Below are 17766 nucleotides of genomic sequence, written 5' to 3'. Positions count from 1 at the left end.
TGGTGGGGCTGGATAAGGGGCTGGGGGTCCCCGGGGCAGTCAGGGGACAGGGAGCAGGGGGGGTTGGATAGGGGGTAGGGTCCCGGGGGGGTGGTCAGGAGACAAGAAGCGGGGGGGGGGGAGGGGGCTGGATGGGTCGGGGGTTCTGATGGGGCAGTCAGGGTGCAGGAAGTGGATGGGGGTGGAGGTCAGGCTGTTTGGGGAGGCACAGCCTTCCCTACTGGGGCCTCCATACAGTTTCACAACCCTGATGTGGCCCTCGGGCCAAAAAGTTTGCCCACCCCTGAGCCAAACAGTTAGTGAACTGGAACGCACGAAGTCTACTGTAAAACTACACCTCACTCATTGCTATACTGGGTAACTAATTCTTTCTCAGCCAAGACAGCTACCAGTGAGGAGATTCCAAAATACTCAGTGATCAATTAATCACTATCTCTACGAGCAGTTTCCTAACCTCATCTTATTAACAAAAAAAGTACTAATTTGATGTAGACTATAATGTTCAGAAATGAAGTTACACCGTCAAAACAAAACTGCCAAACAAGAATAATCAATCATTGAAGAACTGTTTAAAACTCTTGAAAGTAAAGTATGACTCTTTAAAACATTAAAGACTAGATTTTCAGTTTATATCTGCCTGGATCAAGAGATAGCAAGTAACAGGAGCAGGAATGGGAGAGGATTCAGACACCAAATGTCACTATTCCTTCCCTGATTTCCCCTCTAATTTTGGGAGGGGAACAATCTACTACTGGATTAAACCAATATCAATTATCTTTCTCTCTGTGCCAGAACAACAGCACTAGCTGGCACATGTGGGGCAGAATCAAGGCTATGCTGCTGCCTACCCATTCCCTGCCCACACATGGGAGGGACAGTGATGTCCCCACAAGGGAGCTCCCTGCATACTGACAGGTTTCAGAGTAACAGCCGTGTTAGTCTGTATTCGCAAAAAGAAAAGGAGTACTTGTGGCACCTTAGAGACTAACCAATTTATTTGAGCATAAGCTTTCGTGAGCTACAGCTCACTTCATCGGATGCATACTGTGACCCACTCTCTTAGGACTAGTAGGACAATATTTGATTCTTCTACAAAAATAACAAAATGAAAAGGAGAAAAAAAAATTGAAGTGTTTTACAAAAACACAAAATTAAACAGGGGAAGTCTGGTAAAACTGAAGCACTGCAGTCCTGATTCCTGTTGATGAATAAACACTAGAACTGGTAATGGTTTGCATTTCCCCAGAACAGTTTTCCTGGGTTTCCTATGTGGAAATTAGGTATGTTCATTGCTCTTCTAATGCTAGTACAAGATGAGACACTAGTCACCTGATGCTTGCAAGGAAATATGTTCAGTTCCTGGCCCTCAAGATAAAGATATTCAGCTAACTGGTTGCAGAGAAAATAGAGGATTCTCCTCCCAATTTCCTGACACTCAACTAAAAATAGAAAACACTCATTATCCCATTGTGCTATTATAGCACAACTACAAAGTTATTCACAACAGTAACTCTGACATTTTATAGTGTAGGAAATGAAATTTCCTTATGGAAAACAAAGCTCTGACTCTCACTTCCTACCAAGTATCCATTATATTAGTATATGAGACAGTATTTATAAATGGTGGAGTACTTTATCTTGCAAGATTTCAAGTAAAATGCTGCTCTAAGCAATTGTACAGCTTTTTAAAAGCTTCTCCCACAATAAAGTAAAGCTCTAAATTTCTTTTTTGTAAAAATAGGAAACTATGCAAAGCTTTACATCCTTTTTAAGGTCTCCTGGTTACATTGGACTGCAACTTGCCTAGCAAAATAAATTATACCCCACTCACTAACAAAATATTTACAGTTAGAATCCAGCTACATTCCAAGAAATATTAATGCTTACATTGGACACAAAATCAGAAAAATTCAAGTACCTTTTTATGAACCCTCTGTGGAGAAAAAAAATGCAGTGTAAGCCAAAAGCAATTCACGGTTTTAGGGCTGTTTTTCTGAAGTTCTGTGTACTCAGCTTAACAAAGATAAAGCAAAAATGTCAACTGTAATAAACTGAATACAAACAACAACACTGAGATTAAAACATATCTAAAGCACGATAATCAGGAAAAATATCAGCAGAACTCAGTTATTAGCCCCGTGGAAGCCAGTCATGCCTTAATATTTCTACCAGTAGAGGCTAACCTTAAACAAGCTTGATTTGGAGAAATATATACAACAGCCATACAAATTAAGATAACACTCCAAAGCCTATAAACAAAAAATCTGTAACACATGCATTTTAGCATTACTATTTGTACTGCAGAAGCCACAACCAAGGTGGGGCTCCATTTTGCTAATCACTGTATGCACTGACAGCCCTGCGAAAAGCTTACTAACTAAACACACAATGGGAATGAGGAACAGAGGTGAAATGACTTGCCCAAGGCAACACAGCTGGGAATAGACCCCAGGTCTCCTGACTTCTAGTGCAGTGCCCTATCCATTAAACCACACTGCCTCCATCATGAAGCAGATAATTTCACTAGAAGGTCTTTAAGATGAAGATGGAATTTGCATTTTTACATAACACAGAATAATCAATTTTAGCTGGACAAGGTGGGTGAGGTAATATCTTTCATTGGACCAACTTCTGGCAGCTCAGGCCATGGCTGGGTCGCACCACCTCGGCTGCAGCTCGGGGCAGGCCGGGCCGCCCAGGTTCAGGCCAGGGCCAGGGCCAGGCCGCCTCAGCCGGGTTTGGCCCAGAGTAGGGGAGCCCTGGCCGTGGCAGTCTGGGCTACCCCGTCCGGCCGCAGCAGGTTGGGGGCCAGGGGAGGGGCACCCCTCCCCCCGGCCGGGTTCCTTGAGCACCTGCATGGCGCTAAATAGGCTGTGCTTACAGGGAACTTACGGGAGACAGCCTAAAAGGCTCAGGTCTGTTAAGGTAATAGAGCAGGGGTACCGAAATGTCCAAAAAAAAAACCACCTTTTTTCTTCAGAATATGGAAATACCCAGAGTAGGAAAGCCTCTGCCCCTGAATTCTGGCAGCACCTCCTCTATGGCTCCTAAAAGCAGCAACAAAGCAGCAACAAGGACACCTTTGTCAAGAGAAAGGTCCCTGAAGAGGGAAGAGGATGGGCAGGGGGTAAGGACTGAAACTGGATGGGGTAGCCAGGGTGATGATCGCTAGCATCCAATAGCGTGGCAGACCACACCCAGTGGAATGGTGCGAGGTAGCTTCCAAAGGTCGTGCTCTCCGAACAGCTCTGTTGTGACTCCTGACGAGCCCATCAAATTTGCTGGTGACCTGCGGGAGCAGGGTGCATCATCAAGGAGGAGGAAGAGAGGCAACCGCTGTTGTAACTGGGTTTCTTCCAAACCTGACAATCAGCTTGTCTGGTGTGCTAAGATGGATTCCTCCTGTCTCGTCAGAGGTTGTTGATGGTATAGCTTGCAGTACAAAGCCGGGACACAGATTTCCCAGGGAACACAAAGTGGCTTCACTGTGCTTTAAAGAGTGCAGGGCATTTCCTGTCCGTTTAGTGGAGAGTTCCATGCCTTAAAAGGGCAGGTCTTCGATTGCGGCCTTCACTTCCCTGGGAATGCCCAATACTTGAAGCCATGACACATTGTGCATCATGGCCATAGATCTGGCCATGGAATCTAAAGCATCCACTGATGCCTTTAGGGCCATCTTGACCACTAACCGGCCCTCTTTCATTATTTCTTTGAGCTCTAGCGTGTTCTCAGATAGGAGCTTTGATAGAAAAGATGTCACTCAGTTCCACATCTGTGACAGGGTGGCAACCCTGCACAGCACTGGAAGGGTTTAAGCTGGCCAGGCAGGCCGATTAACTCCATAGGCTGCAGCTGAAGGAGCAGCCAGGGAGCATGGAACTAACTGAGAGCAGCTGTGCAGGAACAGGTGGGGCCTGTATAAAGCCAGGTAGCTGGCAATAGACAAGGACTGCTGGGAAAGGCTACAGGAAGGCAGGCAGCAGACTGTCCCTGGGAAGAGAATTTGGAGCTGGTACAAGCAGAATGGGAACCACATGTGGCAGAAAGCAGTCCAGGGAAGGAGCACTGAAGGCTGGAAGAGGAACCCAAAACTGCTGAGGTGAGGGTCCCTGGACTGGAACCTGGATAGAGGGTCAGTCCAGGTTCCCCTGACGGCCACTGAGGGAGTGGCGCAATGGGGCAGTGAAAAGGAAGACTGCCAAGGTGAAGGGACTTTGTTATCAGAAGGGGGAAACACTGAATTACCTAGCCGAAAGGCTGAGTCACAAAGAGGACACTGAAGTTCCTGGAGCTCAGAGAGGGGCTGCAGACCAGAGGGAGACACAGAATCATGGCATGCAAACTGTGGACTGGGCATTGACCTCAAGAGCTAATTCCCAGAGTGACCAGGAGGAGGCATCAGACCAGAGGTGAGTGGTGCACCCTGTGGCCAGGTCAAAAAGTTATATACAGCCAGAAGAGCCTGGTAGTTTGCCACCCATAATTGAAGGGAGGCAAAGGAACAGGATAACCCACAAAATAGGTCGAGCTGCTATGGGTCCTTGTCATTTGGGATGTTTCAGTTGTATGTGGATTTGCCCACCTGGCTGAGATGATCAAGGAGGCTGGATTGGGATGGGCACAAAAGTACTCAAACCCTTTTTGAGAATCTTGATAATGCTTGTCCACTTTTTTTGTGGTGAGTGGTAGGTGTTTGCCACAGGGCTTTAGTGGGATCAAGCAGTCCTCTGTTTATTGGGAGGGTGATCCAGGCCAGGCCCGAAGTTGTCAATACAGTGAACAATTTATGAGATTTCTCTTGTATGACTAATATCTATTTCTAGAGTCTCTGCAATTCTCATAAGTAGTTTTTGAAATGACTAAGTCACTTGATGTTAATATCCATGTCAAGGACACCACTTTGTTAGTGGCAAACTGAAAGGTTCTTAGGTGGTAAGGTACAATGTTGTTGCTGCTCTGGCCTCTGGCTCCCCTTGGTACTCCTCCATAACCAGTGAGGGTGGTTTGGCCAGGGATGCCACAGGGGACCGTGATCTTTCTCTTCCTAGACTGGGATGGAGATCAGCTCTTAGAAGCATTTGAATACAGACCCTGGCAAGCCCACTGTAACATGCCATAGGGATATGACTGGCCTGTCTGATATTGGACAGACCAGTGCCATTCCTGATGAAGTGAGAGCAGCTGAGCTCTGTATATCACCTGGTCTTTCTATTATCTTGCCCACAGACCTCAGCGGAGGGGGTTCTCTGCTCGAATAAGATGGGAATGTGTGCCTCAGTGACAGAGAGAAGTACATCACCTCGAGGGGAGGCCAACATATACAAACCTCTGGGCACTGGCATCTGCATCAGTACTGGTAAGTCCCTTGGTACTGGAGGTTATTTCCAATTCTTCCAGGGGCATGTTCAGTAGCCTCAGTGATTCTGCTGAAGGCAACAATAAAGAAGGTTGTTTCATCAGTGCCAGAGAATCTCTCTCTCTCTGTCAGGGAGATAGGCAGTCCCTTATTATTAGCTCTCTATGATGTTTGGGGCTTAGTGATTATCTCCTCAAGAGGCCTGATGTATTCTTTCCTTGTGGGAAGATACTGAGCTCCATCTGAAGTCACTTCATTTTTGTTCAGGGAGGGACTCTCGGTGCCAAGCCTTGGTACCGGAGGCGTCAGTGTTGGCTCCGTTGCTGATGATGTCAGCTTCAATGCTGGCAGTGTCAACATTGGAAACTGGTATTTTCTTGGTGCTGTCTTCTCCACATTGGTTTTAGGTGATGTCTGTCTGCTAGGTGGGGCATTCAAGGAAGCTGGATTGCCCAGTACTTGATGATTTCTGGTACCTGTCTCCTCCTCGTATAAAGAGATCTCCATAGACTGTTCCAGAAAGTAAAGCTTCAGTCACTCATCCTCTGACTTGAAGAAAACAACTGTCACATCGAGCATTTATCCAGTATATGACTGTAGCAGAGTATAGCAAGGCCCCCTTGCTCCGGCTTCTGCTGCGTTCACAAATCACGCAGACCCTGGAGCTTACCAATCACCAGTGTGGTTTATTTACAGCGTGCACTCCCACCACATACAGCTTGGGTTTTCAGCCTTAAGGACTTCTCAGCTTCTGCACCCAGGAGGGAAGAGCTACCACTCTCCTTCCACTCTCTGGCTCCCACCCTATTCCTTTCTTCCCCTGGGCCTGTATGTAGCCCCAGGCTAATTAGGCTGGCAGCTGTTTCCCATTTGCCAATGGTGCAGGTTTCTCTAGCCAGCTCCAATTTACCTCCCTTAATTGGAGCTGGCATGAGAGAGGGCTGGCTCAGGAGTTCCTGCCCAGCACCGTGTCAAAATGACTCTCTCCCAAACAGAAGAGGCTGAGTCCATCTTGTAATTAAATTAGCCCATTGCAGACCTTGAAGCCATAGGTTTATAGTCTGCCTGTTAAGGCACCCTCTACAGGGTAAGTATACAAGGGGGACTCTACAGGAGAGTCTCACCATCCTGCTACAGGAGTAGCGCAGCTGCCATATTCTTTGGGCCCTCATACGGGAGCATGAGGAGGCACAGGGTGCGCGCACAGCCCATTGGTTATTGCTATTCATTAGACTCTGATCTCACACACATTAGGGACAAGCACACCTACAGTGGGATCCATACTGACATACACTCAAAGAACTCAGAGTTAAGGCAGATAATGCCTTGAAATTTTTGATCTCCCTCTGCCTCAGTGACCTTTACCCTTTAAAGAGCTAAGAGGAAGGTAAACTGGCTTAACGGTCTTTACTGTCCTGAGCTATTAGCCTGTTTCCTTGAAGCCATTCAAAACATAAGGAACCGAATAGGGTTAGTTCCTATCCCATGAATATAGTGACTTGGACAGTTTAGGAGCTCACCATGGCACTGGAAGACAAGAAAAAGACCTTGCAAGAGCCCCTGCTGCCCTTACAAAAATATGCAGAGTCATGGTTAGTGCTTATGGGTTTCAAGGAGTTTTTCCAGAGTAAGGATTGCAGGTCCATAGCTTGGGCTTGGTCCTGAAACCCTTACATAGCACCAGGCTGTGAACCTTATTTTTTCATTCTGCTTTCCACTCTGAGCTAACACCGTTCTTTTATATAATCTCAGCTGGTAGTCACATGATTCAGTCACCTGTCCTACTCCCCACCCCCTCCTCCAAAAATCCCAACACCTCTGGTGATCCTTCCAGGAACTACCCCTCATAAAAGGGGCTTCATTTGGAACAAAGTTGGCTGGCCCTGCCCCTAAGAGGACTAAGACAACCCTGTTATAGCCCTAGAATATTTAAACTTGTCCATTACACAATGTAATTATGATACAGAAAAAATTTTAGTGTAGGACTTTTAACTTATTGCAAGTATTTTATATTACAGTGCAAAAAAGTAGTCCCGCTACTCTTTGCCTCTCCCTCTTTCAATTATTTCATGAGTGCATTTTTTAATTCAAGTAAATTACTGAAATAGCATGAAATGAATTTAATACAAATAGTTATATGTGCAACCAAACTGATGGTAGATATAAAGCTAATCAAGGATATTTAAAAAATCTTCCACTAAATATGGTTACATTAGAGCATAACTGGATTAAAATGAAAAATAAGATTCCAGCTACAGTTAGGGCTTGTCTACACTTACGGTGCAGCTGCAGTACTATAGTGCTTAGTGAAGACGTTAACTACACCAACAGGAAAGCTTCTCCCATCGGCACAGGTCTACACAGGCAGTTAGGTTGATAAAACCGTGTCACTCAGGGGTATGAAAAAATTCACATCCCTGAGCGACACAGTTATATCGACATAAGTTTGTAGTGTAGACCAGAGCTAAGACTGCAACAAAAACACAACAGAAAAAGAGAAAACTACATTTTGTTTATAGCTGAAATACACCATTTTAAAAGAGGACAATTCTTATTTCCATCTAGTACAAAGCAACTTTTGTTAAGAAAATGGACCACTAAGTTGATACCCACACACCCAGTTAATGACCAGAACATAGATACGGCAGAAGTCACTGCAAATAGACACTCAGCCAATGATCCTGTGAATTCTTATTCACATAAGTAACATACATGTGTAAAGCTACATAATATGTAAGAGTGTGCAAATGGATGTTTCCTAAGTCTTTAAGAAGAGCTCTGTGTAAGTCTGAAAGGTTGTCTCTCTTACCAACACACGTTGGTCCAATAAAAGATATTACCTCACCCATCTTGTCTCTCTAATATCCTGGGACCAATGCAGCTACAACAACACTGCATACATTAATATTTAATGACATTTAAGGAGAGTTTTTTTGTTTACTTTTCTTAAGGAAAAAATGGAGTTTCAGGTACCTGAACAGTGAACAACAGTAGAAGTGTGTCAATAAAATTCAGACCCGTGTTTTTGTTTTCTGTGTATTATATTTTTGTTTGTATAATTGTAGGTACCATAAATGCTCAAGATACACAGTATTATGATGCTACAGTCCAGAAAACTATTTATAGTTCTTCCAGAGGTCTTCAAAGCATCTAGTATGATATTGCACATGAAAGTGAATTGGTTTAGACTTTGCCTCATACTTAAACCTATCAAAAGACTTGGGATGAGTATGTACAAATCGTCTTCCTGACTTTTGTTATGAGATAGCTGTCAACTGGCTGGAGAGAAACAGCCCTGATTCGCATCACAGGTTAAAGCTGCCTCAGTAGCTCCAAAACCAGGGGCGCACAAAGGAGGTGAGCAGGCACCATTCTCTGTGCTGTCAGGTCTGGCACAAAGCACCAGGAGACTGAGTGAGATTGAATCTGGCCAGAGGTGTTGATCAGTAGCCCAGGCACAAGCTCTCCTGCGAAGATTTATGGCATGGTCTACACTTCAAAACTGGATCCACCTAACTATGTCACTCTGGGCTATGAAAAATTTTGCTCCCAACATTGTAGTTAGATCAACCTAACCCCCAGTGTAGATGTGGCTAGGCTGATGAAAGAATTCTTCTGTTGATCTAGTTTCTGTTGCTCAGAGAGGTGGATTAATTACAGTGACAGAAGGGATTTTAATTACAGGGACAGAAAGGAAGTGTATAGACTACAGTGCTACAGTGGCATAACTATCGCACAAGCCCTTCATGTGTTTGGGAGGGACTTAAAGCAGAGAAAGCACTTCTAGATTGGGAAAATGAGTGGTGATGTAAATATATAATTTTTAACTGCCACTTAGCTCCTATATAGACCTAGACAGCGTTAAAAAACGTTAGCTGATTGTGGTCAGTACTAAGATCTACCCAATCCTGACCAACTAAACCATTTTTAAACATCACAGTCTCTCTCTCTTAGTAGGTGCTAAGTAGTGTTTAAAAATGTTATTAACTAACTTCTGTTAACCAATAGGTTTTAAACAGTCACTCATCTTCCCAGTCTAGACAAGGTCAAAGATAGAAACCACAACCTGACTGGGAATGTAAGCTTAGTCTACAGATAAATTTTGTACAAGGATATCTATGTCAGTTAGGGGTGTAATTTTTTTTTAAAACCACAATAGTTAACCCAGTCCTTCCCCTAGCGTGGATGCTATTATATCGGTATAAAGATGCGTTTCACCAGTATAGATATTCCTGCATGAGAAGGGGAATAAACTGTACTGGTATACAGAACTCTTATATCAAACTAGGGGCTTGTAATGCTTTAACCATACCAGTATAGTTAAAATGCCACAATCTGTGAGTGTAGACAAGCCCGTATACCCACAGCTGGTTTTACTCGGGCTTTGAAAGGGCTGTCTCATCTGTGTGAGTTTTGTTGCTTTCATTTATCTTTATTCAAAAGCATTACACAGAAAGTACATGCATATTGTGTATAAAAAGACTGTATCCTGGGTCAGTCACCACTCACTTCCCTCTCAATGAGGAAGAAACATACTCCTGAATGCCTGAAAGCTGAGACAATATGAGCGCAGAAAATAAAACAAAAAAAATTACTTACTCTCCCCAGTTCTTTGGTGGAAAGCTTGTATGGAATGGCAGGTCTCTTCAGCCCTTGCCACTAACACCAGCAGCACTCAGCCTCTGAGGACACACGGTGAAGAAATTAACCTATAAATGCTGTGGGGGGGGGGAAGGGGTGGGAAACAGAAGTATGTCACATACAAGCCTGAAGGTATCCAAAAGCTCTTCTAAACAGTGAGCTGAGGAGTAGTAAGTAAAAACAGCTGAACTCCTGAAGATGAGAGTTGTTACAGCAACACAACTGTTGGCAGGGTAGCTCAAACCAGTGGCTTCCGCTGGACTTAGAAAGCAATGCAGTAAGTTGTCCGAGATCCACTACAGCAATTACTCATAGGTCCCCCTGGAGAGTGTCCACATTAAAAATGCACTCCCTTGGATGAATGGGGGAAGAATGGAGGTAAAGAGAGCCCTGGATCAAAAATCATATAGTAACTCAGAAAGAAGCGTCCTCAATTTGTACATGTCGTTAGTACTATGTCTCCTGCAGGAGAAATCATAGGTTGGTATAAAGAAAAGGAGTACTTGTGGCACCTTAGAGACTAACAAATTTATTTGAACATAAGCTTGTATGAGACACAATGATCTAATCTAAGGCACATAAGGTATAGTAGTTGTAAACTCAAATGGACAAATGACCTTTTAAATTATCTCCATCTCCACACCACTTTACAGATGCCAGTATTCTTTCCAATACTCCATATTTTTAATAATAAAATTAACAATTCCCTTCCCCAATATTAAGAATCAGTATGAAAATAAAATGTGTGCGTTTAAAAATTAACACTGATGAATACCAAACTCTGAAAAAGACAGTCACTAACACAGGTTCATAACATAACATTAGAAGTGTTTTTGGTTTGGTTCTTAAAGGAACCAAGCAACTAGTCTATTCTTGGAAAAGGAGTAAATGTATTTGGAAACAGTAATCTTGCAATCTGTACACTGTACATCAGTCCAGATCCCAACAGTATTGTCTCTCCAACTCTAGACAAATGATAAAGGGTGAGGCTTTTGAGTACTGAAAATATATTGGAATCTTGATTATCTAATACAGTTGCAGAAACAAGGATTCTTTCTACCACAAATACTAGGCATTTCTCAAGTGCAGCCACTGTGGCGTATGCGACCATCAGGGGCTTTTCTTTTGGCCACAGCCTCCTGGGCTGTGATGGAAGGGGGGAAAAGTAGCGGCCCTTCCCCCTCGCTGGTGCTCCTGCATGCACCACTCTGGCGTTGATTGCTGGGGCTGCTAGCAGGATTTGGTCCCTGCCTCCTTCTTGAGACACCTGGGGCACAACGCTGGAGGAGCAGACAGCTGGTGAGTTCCCCACCTTCCTCAGGGCGGAGAGGGCTCAGGGTTTGGGCTTCAGCCCCGGGGTGGCGGGGCAGCAGGCTCTGGTCGTGGGGCTTCAGGCTCCAGGCCCCCGTTGCCCCCACTTGCCCCTCATCCACCCACCCCCATTGCCTCCCCGACCCTCCCATCCAGGGCTTAATTGTCTCCAGGCTCGGCAGGGCTGAGTAAGTTTGCTGTGAAAAAAGTGATACTTGTACGTTGTTAATATCACTTTTCACAAACAGACTTACTAGCTAGCAATAAATAAACTACAATAACTTGGACATGTATATGCACATAGTTATTTGTTTTTCCTAAAGCTAATTAAGTATTTTAGGAAAAAGCGTGGCTATACTCCGAGGATATTAAAAAATTTGTCCTGAGAACCCCTTAGACAACCCAACAACAATAGATACTTATTTTACAACAAGAAAACCCATGTTCAAAGTAACTAGATTTCTAGGTAGGAAGTTACCATTTCCACTTTATATCTGGAGCCAGGCAGTCTGGAATGTAAATATGATAGACCCGAAGATCAAAATCTTATTCACTGCACTGTTGTAAAGTACCCCCAACAACAAAAATACTTTTTTCTTTAGCAAAAGCAGAACTCTAAATCAAACCAAAGTTCTGTCTGTTTTTAAAAGAGAAATGAAACCTCTCATGTCCATCTTAAAGCGGTCTTGTTCTGTTAGAAGTCCATTTACTATAAACCCCCCAAAGTACCAAAATGCAACATATCATTTGCAAGAGATGACTGACATTACAAGAACTTTTATCTTCTTAGTCACACAGAAAGAGATGGAAAAGTCTTGTTCTAAACTTGATGCAATGCAAAATGAACTTAAAAAAAAATATGGTATCACCCCTCCTACGAAGTTTCAAAGAAAAAGATCAATAGTGAAAAACATTATTTCTAAAAAGAATAGGAGTACTTGTGGCACCTTAGAGACTAACAAATTTATTTGAGCATAAGCTTTCGTGAGCTACAGCTCACTTCATCCGATGCATTCAGTCATTGAATCAAGATTCCTGCAGTCACTGAATGCATCGGATGAAGTGAGCTGTAGCTCACGAAAGCTTATGCTCAAATAAATTTGTTAATCTCTAAGGTGCCACAAGTACTCCTTTTCTTTTTGCGAATACAGACTAACACGGCCTCTACTCTGAAACCTGTCATTATTTCTAATTATAGAACTTCAAATTCACTTCTTAGTTAATTCTACAGAACATTTCATCCATTCATGTTTACAGGGAAAAACAGAAGAGAAACAAACTGCCCAACTTCCTGATCAGTCAGTTGAAATCCATAATTAGCAAGATTAGTAGTCTTCAGTGTTTAAAAACACTAGGTTATATGCAATACGTCATTGAAACTTCAAGCTATCAGCAGGTGACCGAAAATTTCTCTCTGCTTTTGACTAGGTCCACCTACCGAAAACATTTTTGTTCAAGGATAAGAGCTAAGGACCTAATCCTGCTAACACTTCTGTACTTGCTCAACTTTACACACGAGTAATGATTTCAAGGGGACTACCCATGAGTATAAACAGTTACACATGTGTGTTTGCAGAAACAGAGACCTAAGCCTGAAGACCATCAAGTTTAGCCCTCCAGGTTTGAAAGATGAAACCCAACCTACTATACACTGACCTTACAACAATAATTTTTTAAAAATAAAAATGGCCAGTTGATTAAAATGCATTTAATGTCTAAAACTAAACATGGAAGCAATAAAAAAAAAAAAGGCTTAAAAAAATCTCTTGTGATTGAAAATTTATAAAACAAGATTAACACCAACACTTCTCAGTTCAGGGTTATTTTCATTAGTAGACTGCAGAACAAAGAAGCACTGCAGATGCAAAACATCATACTTCCCTAAGAAACAAAGAAACACCAAGTGCACAAGAAAACCAGTTAGGATTTTCCCACCATCACTTTCATAGTTAGCCAATGACAGATTTGTTGAAATTTCACTAAACTTGGAAACTGCACCCATAATGTGGTGTAATTACATTCATCACCTTGAATTTAAAAACCAGGATAAACAAGAGAGGTGTGGGGAGCGCTAAGGAGGAGGGAGCGCTATTAAATGATGGCTCACCAGACCATCTGCAGAGCTTGGTAACAGAACTGACCTTTTCAAACATTTCTGAGAGTTTTCCAAGAAAGGGCAATAACATTTGGCAGCAAGTCACAAAGCAAAGCTTTGTCAAGATACACAGGGTCAATTCAACGGTGCCAGAAATAATAGCGTATGTTCCTGAAATGGGTGTAAATGCACACACTATCTTATATCCTCCTGTTGGCTACTCTTCAGGCTACAGTCCTCTCCCCCAAGCCTGCAGTGTACACCCACCTTCCCGCATGTCATTTACACCACTATTTACAGCACCTCTGAATTGGGCAGGTTTGAAAACAATTAGTGGAAGAGGGAAGAGAAGAAAAAAATCTTTTTTTGCCCCCGACTACAAACCTTAGACTCCCAAATGGGATCCCAGACAGCCAAAGCTGCAGCAAGGTCAGTCTCCCAGACCACACAAGCCAAGTTAATTCAATTAAGACTTTATTAGAAGCAGTACATTGGAAGACAGATAATATGCAGTTATTGATATCCCCCACAGAAAACAAATTAGCAATACTTAGCCCTCACAAATGACCAGACTGGAAGGCTAAGTACATATTGCTACAAATCAACTGGAGTGACTTGGAGAACATACTTATAAAGATGGCTACATCTGATTTTAAGAGATTCACCACTCTCTGTATTAAGGGAATTCCCTTCTCTGGAGAAGTGTAAGGAAACTACAGAAAACACAAAATCAGTCAAAATGTTTTCAAAAGCTGGGATTCTCAGTGGTCAAAGAAACCTGTAGCCCAAATGAATGAGCCATTGAGCGATACTGAAATGACAGCATGGAAGATGACCCCATATGTGTTACTGGATTTCAGTAAGAACCAGATGGCAAGGTTAAGATTTGGCAGCCATAACCACTGTAAGATGTTGGAACAAAGATCACTTTCTCAATGCCCGATAAACAGTGGGGTAATTCTATATGAAGAGATATAGGCTCCACACCTATTTCTCAAATTAGTGTGACTTAACTGAGGTTAAGATGAAATTTGCTGATGAAGGAACCACTGCAGCTATTCTCCATGTATTTTTCTTTCTAACTATACCTCGTAAAAATGATATGTTCTGTGGCAGTGAAACTTCATCTCGTTTTAAGAGAAAGGAAGAAAAGGAAACTTGAGACATTTTCTTTTCTTAGCTAGCATAGATAAGCGTAGTTCCGTTGACTTCAATAGAACTATGCCAATCTACATCAGCTGAGAATCTAGGTCTTTATTTTTAAACAGCAGTTTCTGTTCATAACCCCTGTAAGGCAGATGTAGGTATTTCTCTGATGATGTCTGATGAAGAGCAGATAGCCAGTGTTCCAGCAGAGGTCATTGTTGAGATACTGTCTGTGGTAAACAAACAATTCTCTTGTGCTTTCTCCTCAAAGAGAAGGTTTCGTGGAAAGATAGCAGGGGCACAGTCTGATGGCACCAGGGAACACAACAACTGTTAAGAGGGACAATGACACCTCTAAACCCTCCCTCTACCCCTGTAATGGTTCCCTATATCATATGCCTGTGCAGGAGGAAAGGAACTTGTGAAGGGAATTATGGCTTGCACAGTAATCATAAATCTGCCAAATTAATACATACTGCACGTATGGCACTTTGGCAGGGTTCCAGTGGCTCTGGAAACCATAACATTAGATTTCCTGACTTTTGTGCTTTTAAAATCTGAGCTATAATTATGACTTATTGTATGAGGGTGGGTTTTTTTTTTTTTTTTTAATATTTTCTGTCTGCAGTATCTATACAAATAGATATGTACACAAACTTCTCTCTTTCTCACACACACACAGTATTTATGTTACCATCAAAATGGAACACACTTTTCTGTTTAAGTAGCCTGGAATCTCCACATTTGAAATAGACTCTGGATATTGCAACTGTGCTGGGATTTTTTCCTTTCTTCCACTCTTCTAATGAACAAAAAATTTCCCTCCAAAATTAATAAAATGGAGGAAGGAGTGTGTCCAGATATTGTCAATACTTAACAGCTACTGGATCTATTTGGAGGATGAATTGCTCTTTCATTCCCCCTGAATAATTTATTATTTTAAGTTCTAAATGTAGTAGAGGTTTTTTATTTGGGTTGTTTGCTTGTTTTGTTTCAAGAGTTATTTTTAACTATTTTCATACAAACTCAACTATTTCCCCATACAGGAACCTGCCAGATACATTAACAAGTTTCATTTTAATTTGACATAAGCAAAGGACTCTTCCAACATAATGAAGCGTAAACCTCTAACTTCTACACTCAAAAGAATTATAGGAAAGCTAAGGACAAGGAAAATTGTTGTCACAGCCTGAAGAATTTCCTGTCATTTCTAACATTGCCTTTTTCATTGGAAAAAAATGCTCGGCTTCTCTGAGAGCAGCCTGTGCCAAATATTCATTAAACATTAGACAAACCTTCAAAAGCAAGCATTTTACATATTAATATATTTCGCTACCTAGAGGGGCTAAAGGAGAAGAAAGAATCTATTTTGTGCTGTTTTTCTTCCCCTCACTAATTTTTGTTTCAGTTAACACACTAACTTTTGAAGACAGGCTTTCATTTCTCCCTACCCCAGTTCAACATATACTAAGGAGAATCTCCCTTTTTTGCAACAGTGGCTAAAACGTTTGAGGCATTTCAGAGTAGGCATTATTTTATGTATATGTTTTACAAACACTTTTCAGTAATCCTAACCCCAAAAGTTCAAAAATCATGAGATTTTTTTTAAATAATAAATTTGGGGTTTTTCTGGATTTTGGGCCTTTCGGGTTCACTTTTTCAAGTTTTTCTCTGCAATCATGGGGACAAGAAACACAGGATTTTGTTTGTTTGTAAATGAAAACAGATTCTCACATAATCAAATGGCTCAAGGAGCAGGACTTTAAGAAAAATATCAAATATCATGAAACAATAAAATCACTGTAATTTCTCCGTTTTGTGCTGCTTTACACATAAACCCCAATTAGAGCTGGATCAGAGCCACATTTGGACCTAGTGTCCAGAAGAGTGGGTCACTCAGGCTATGTCTATGCTTAGAACACTTCTGCAGCAGTTTAGTATAGACACTTACTACAGCGATGGAAAGGCTTCTCCCATCTCTATAGGTAATCCACCTCCCTGAGAGGTAGTAGCTAGTTCGACAGAAGAATTCTTCCATTGACCTAGCACTGTCTACACTGGGGGTTATATCAACTTAACTACGTCTCTCAGGGGTGTGGAGACATAGCTATGCCGATGTTACTTACCGGTAAAGACCAGCACTCACAAACCTATATCCTTGACATGGGTGGACTGTCCATCACACGACACCACCATGCTCTTCAACTGCTTTAAAGTCTGAATTGGAGCAAAAGAAGATGCCAGGTGCTCTATGCTCTAGGATAGTTACTGTTTGTATTTGGTTCTTGTGGATGGCTACTCCTTTGACCTTTAGTTGCTTCTGATTTTACTGTAAATTTACCACTCAAGACAGGCATCTCTGCACAGTGGCTAATGGTCTGGAGTACACAAATTTCAAAGCTAAAGTAGAGGGGAAGAGGGGCATTGATCCAAACATTCCTGAAAAGCTGCATGTTCATGTACTGTTTCTTCTCTTCACCCCTGCCTTCCCTTCATTACCTCAAAACACTCCTGCTTGACAGGGCACTGTTCTAGTTTTCCAGGGGGGACGCTGGGCTGATCGGACACTAACGCATACAGCTCGGCATCCACAAGATCATGTACTCTCTCTCCCATAGCAGCACAGTACAAAATGAGAGACTGTAGGGTTGATCCCCTTTCATAACTCAGTATCTGCTTCCCTGAGAAAATGGCAGGTACGATTTTTATTCACAGCAATAAAGTGCTGACGCCAGATGACCCTGGTCCTGCCAGATTATGTGCAATGAATCAAATCCTCAAATTCTGATTTACCCACATAATAGCACACGATAAATCATTATACCATCAGGCGGACTCTGCTGCTTTTAGTTATTATGTTCTACTGGTAAAGGAAGTTAAGAAAATACATTTTGAGAAACCAGCCTTGGAGTCAAAGTTTCCATTATTAATTAAATCAAGCTTCCTAAGGCTGCATCAACTATTCAAGGTGAGAGTGCTGTTTCAGAAACATAGCTGCTATTCTGTTTGAAGGTCTTGGTGCACACATCAAATAGAAAGCAATACACTAGTGGTGCTCAATCTTTTCATATTGTGGCCCATTTATTAAGACAACCTCCCATTCCAAATTTCACTCCTTCCCTGAAGGAACTGGAGTACTAGGTTATTTATGAATGACACCGAGACAAGATGAAAAACAAATCACTCTCATGCTATAGTTCGTAGCTACTTTATTGCA

At 42.3% G+C, this 17766-nt stretch overlaps 1 protein-coding gene and 1 long non-coding RNA gene across 18 annotated transcripts in view; one reads left to right on the top strand and one right to left on the bottom strand.

The window, feature by feature from the left end:
- APBB2 (amyloid beta precursor protein binding family B member 2) overlaps window positions 1–17766 on the bottom strand; it is a 328434-nt gene that overhangs the window by 223370 nt on the left and 87298 nt on the right. For 4 of the 17 annotated variants that reach the window (XM_037897878.2, XM_043544467.1, XM_043544471.1 and 1 more), the window contains exon 2: window positions 9956–10074. The exons of the other annotated variants lie outside the window; for them this stretch is intronic. The gene's annotated coding sequence lies outside the window, so the exon portion shown is untranslated. The remainder of the gene's footprint in view (window positions 1–9955; window positions 10075–17766) is intronic. 17 annotated transcript variants of the gene reach the window in all.
- LOC122465355 lies at window positions 3925–7229 on the top strand. The gene is made up of 3 exons (XR_006290132.1): window positions 3925–4099; window positions 5227–5356; window positions 5764–7229. It is a non-coding gene; the product is annotated as an uncharacterized LOC122465355 (long non-coding RNA).

The sequence above is a fragment of the Chelonia mydas genome, chromosome 4, assembly GCF_015237465.2.
Source record: "Chelonia mydas isolate rCheMyd1 chromosome 4, rCheMyd1.pri.v2, whole genome shotgun sequence".
NCBI classification, from domain to species: Eukaryota; Metazoa; Chordata; order Testudines; family Cheloniidae; genus Chelonia; species Chelonia mydas.
This window is presented reverse-complemented; position numbering and strand designations above follow the sequence as displayed.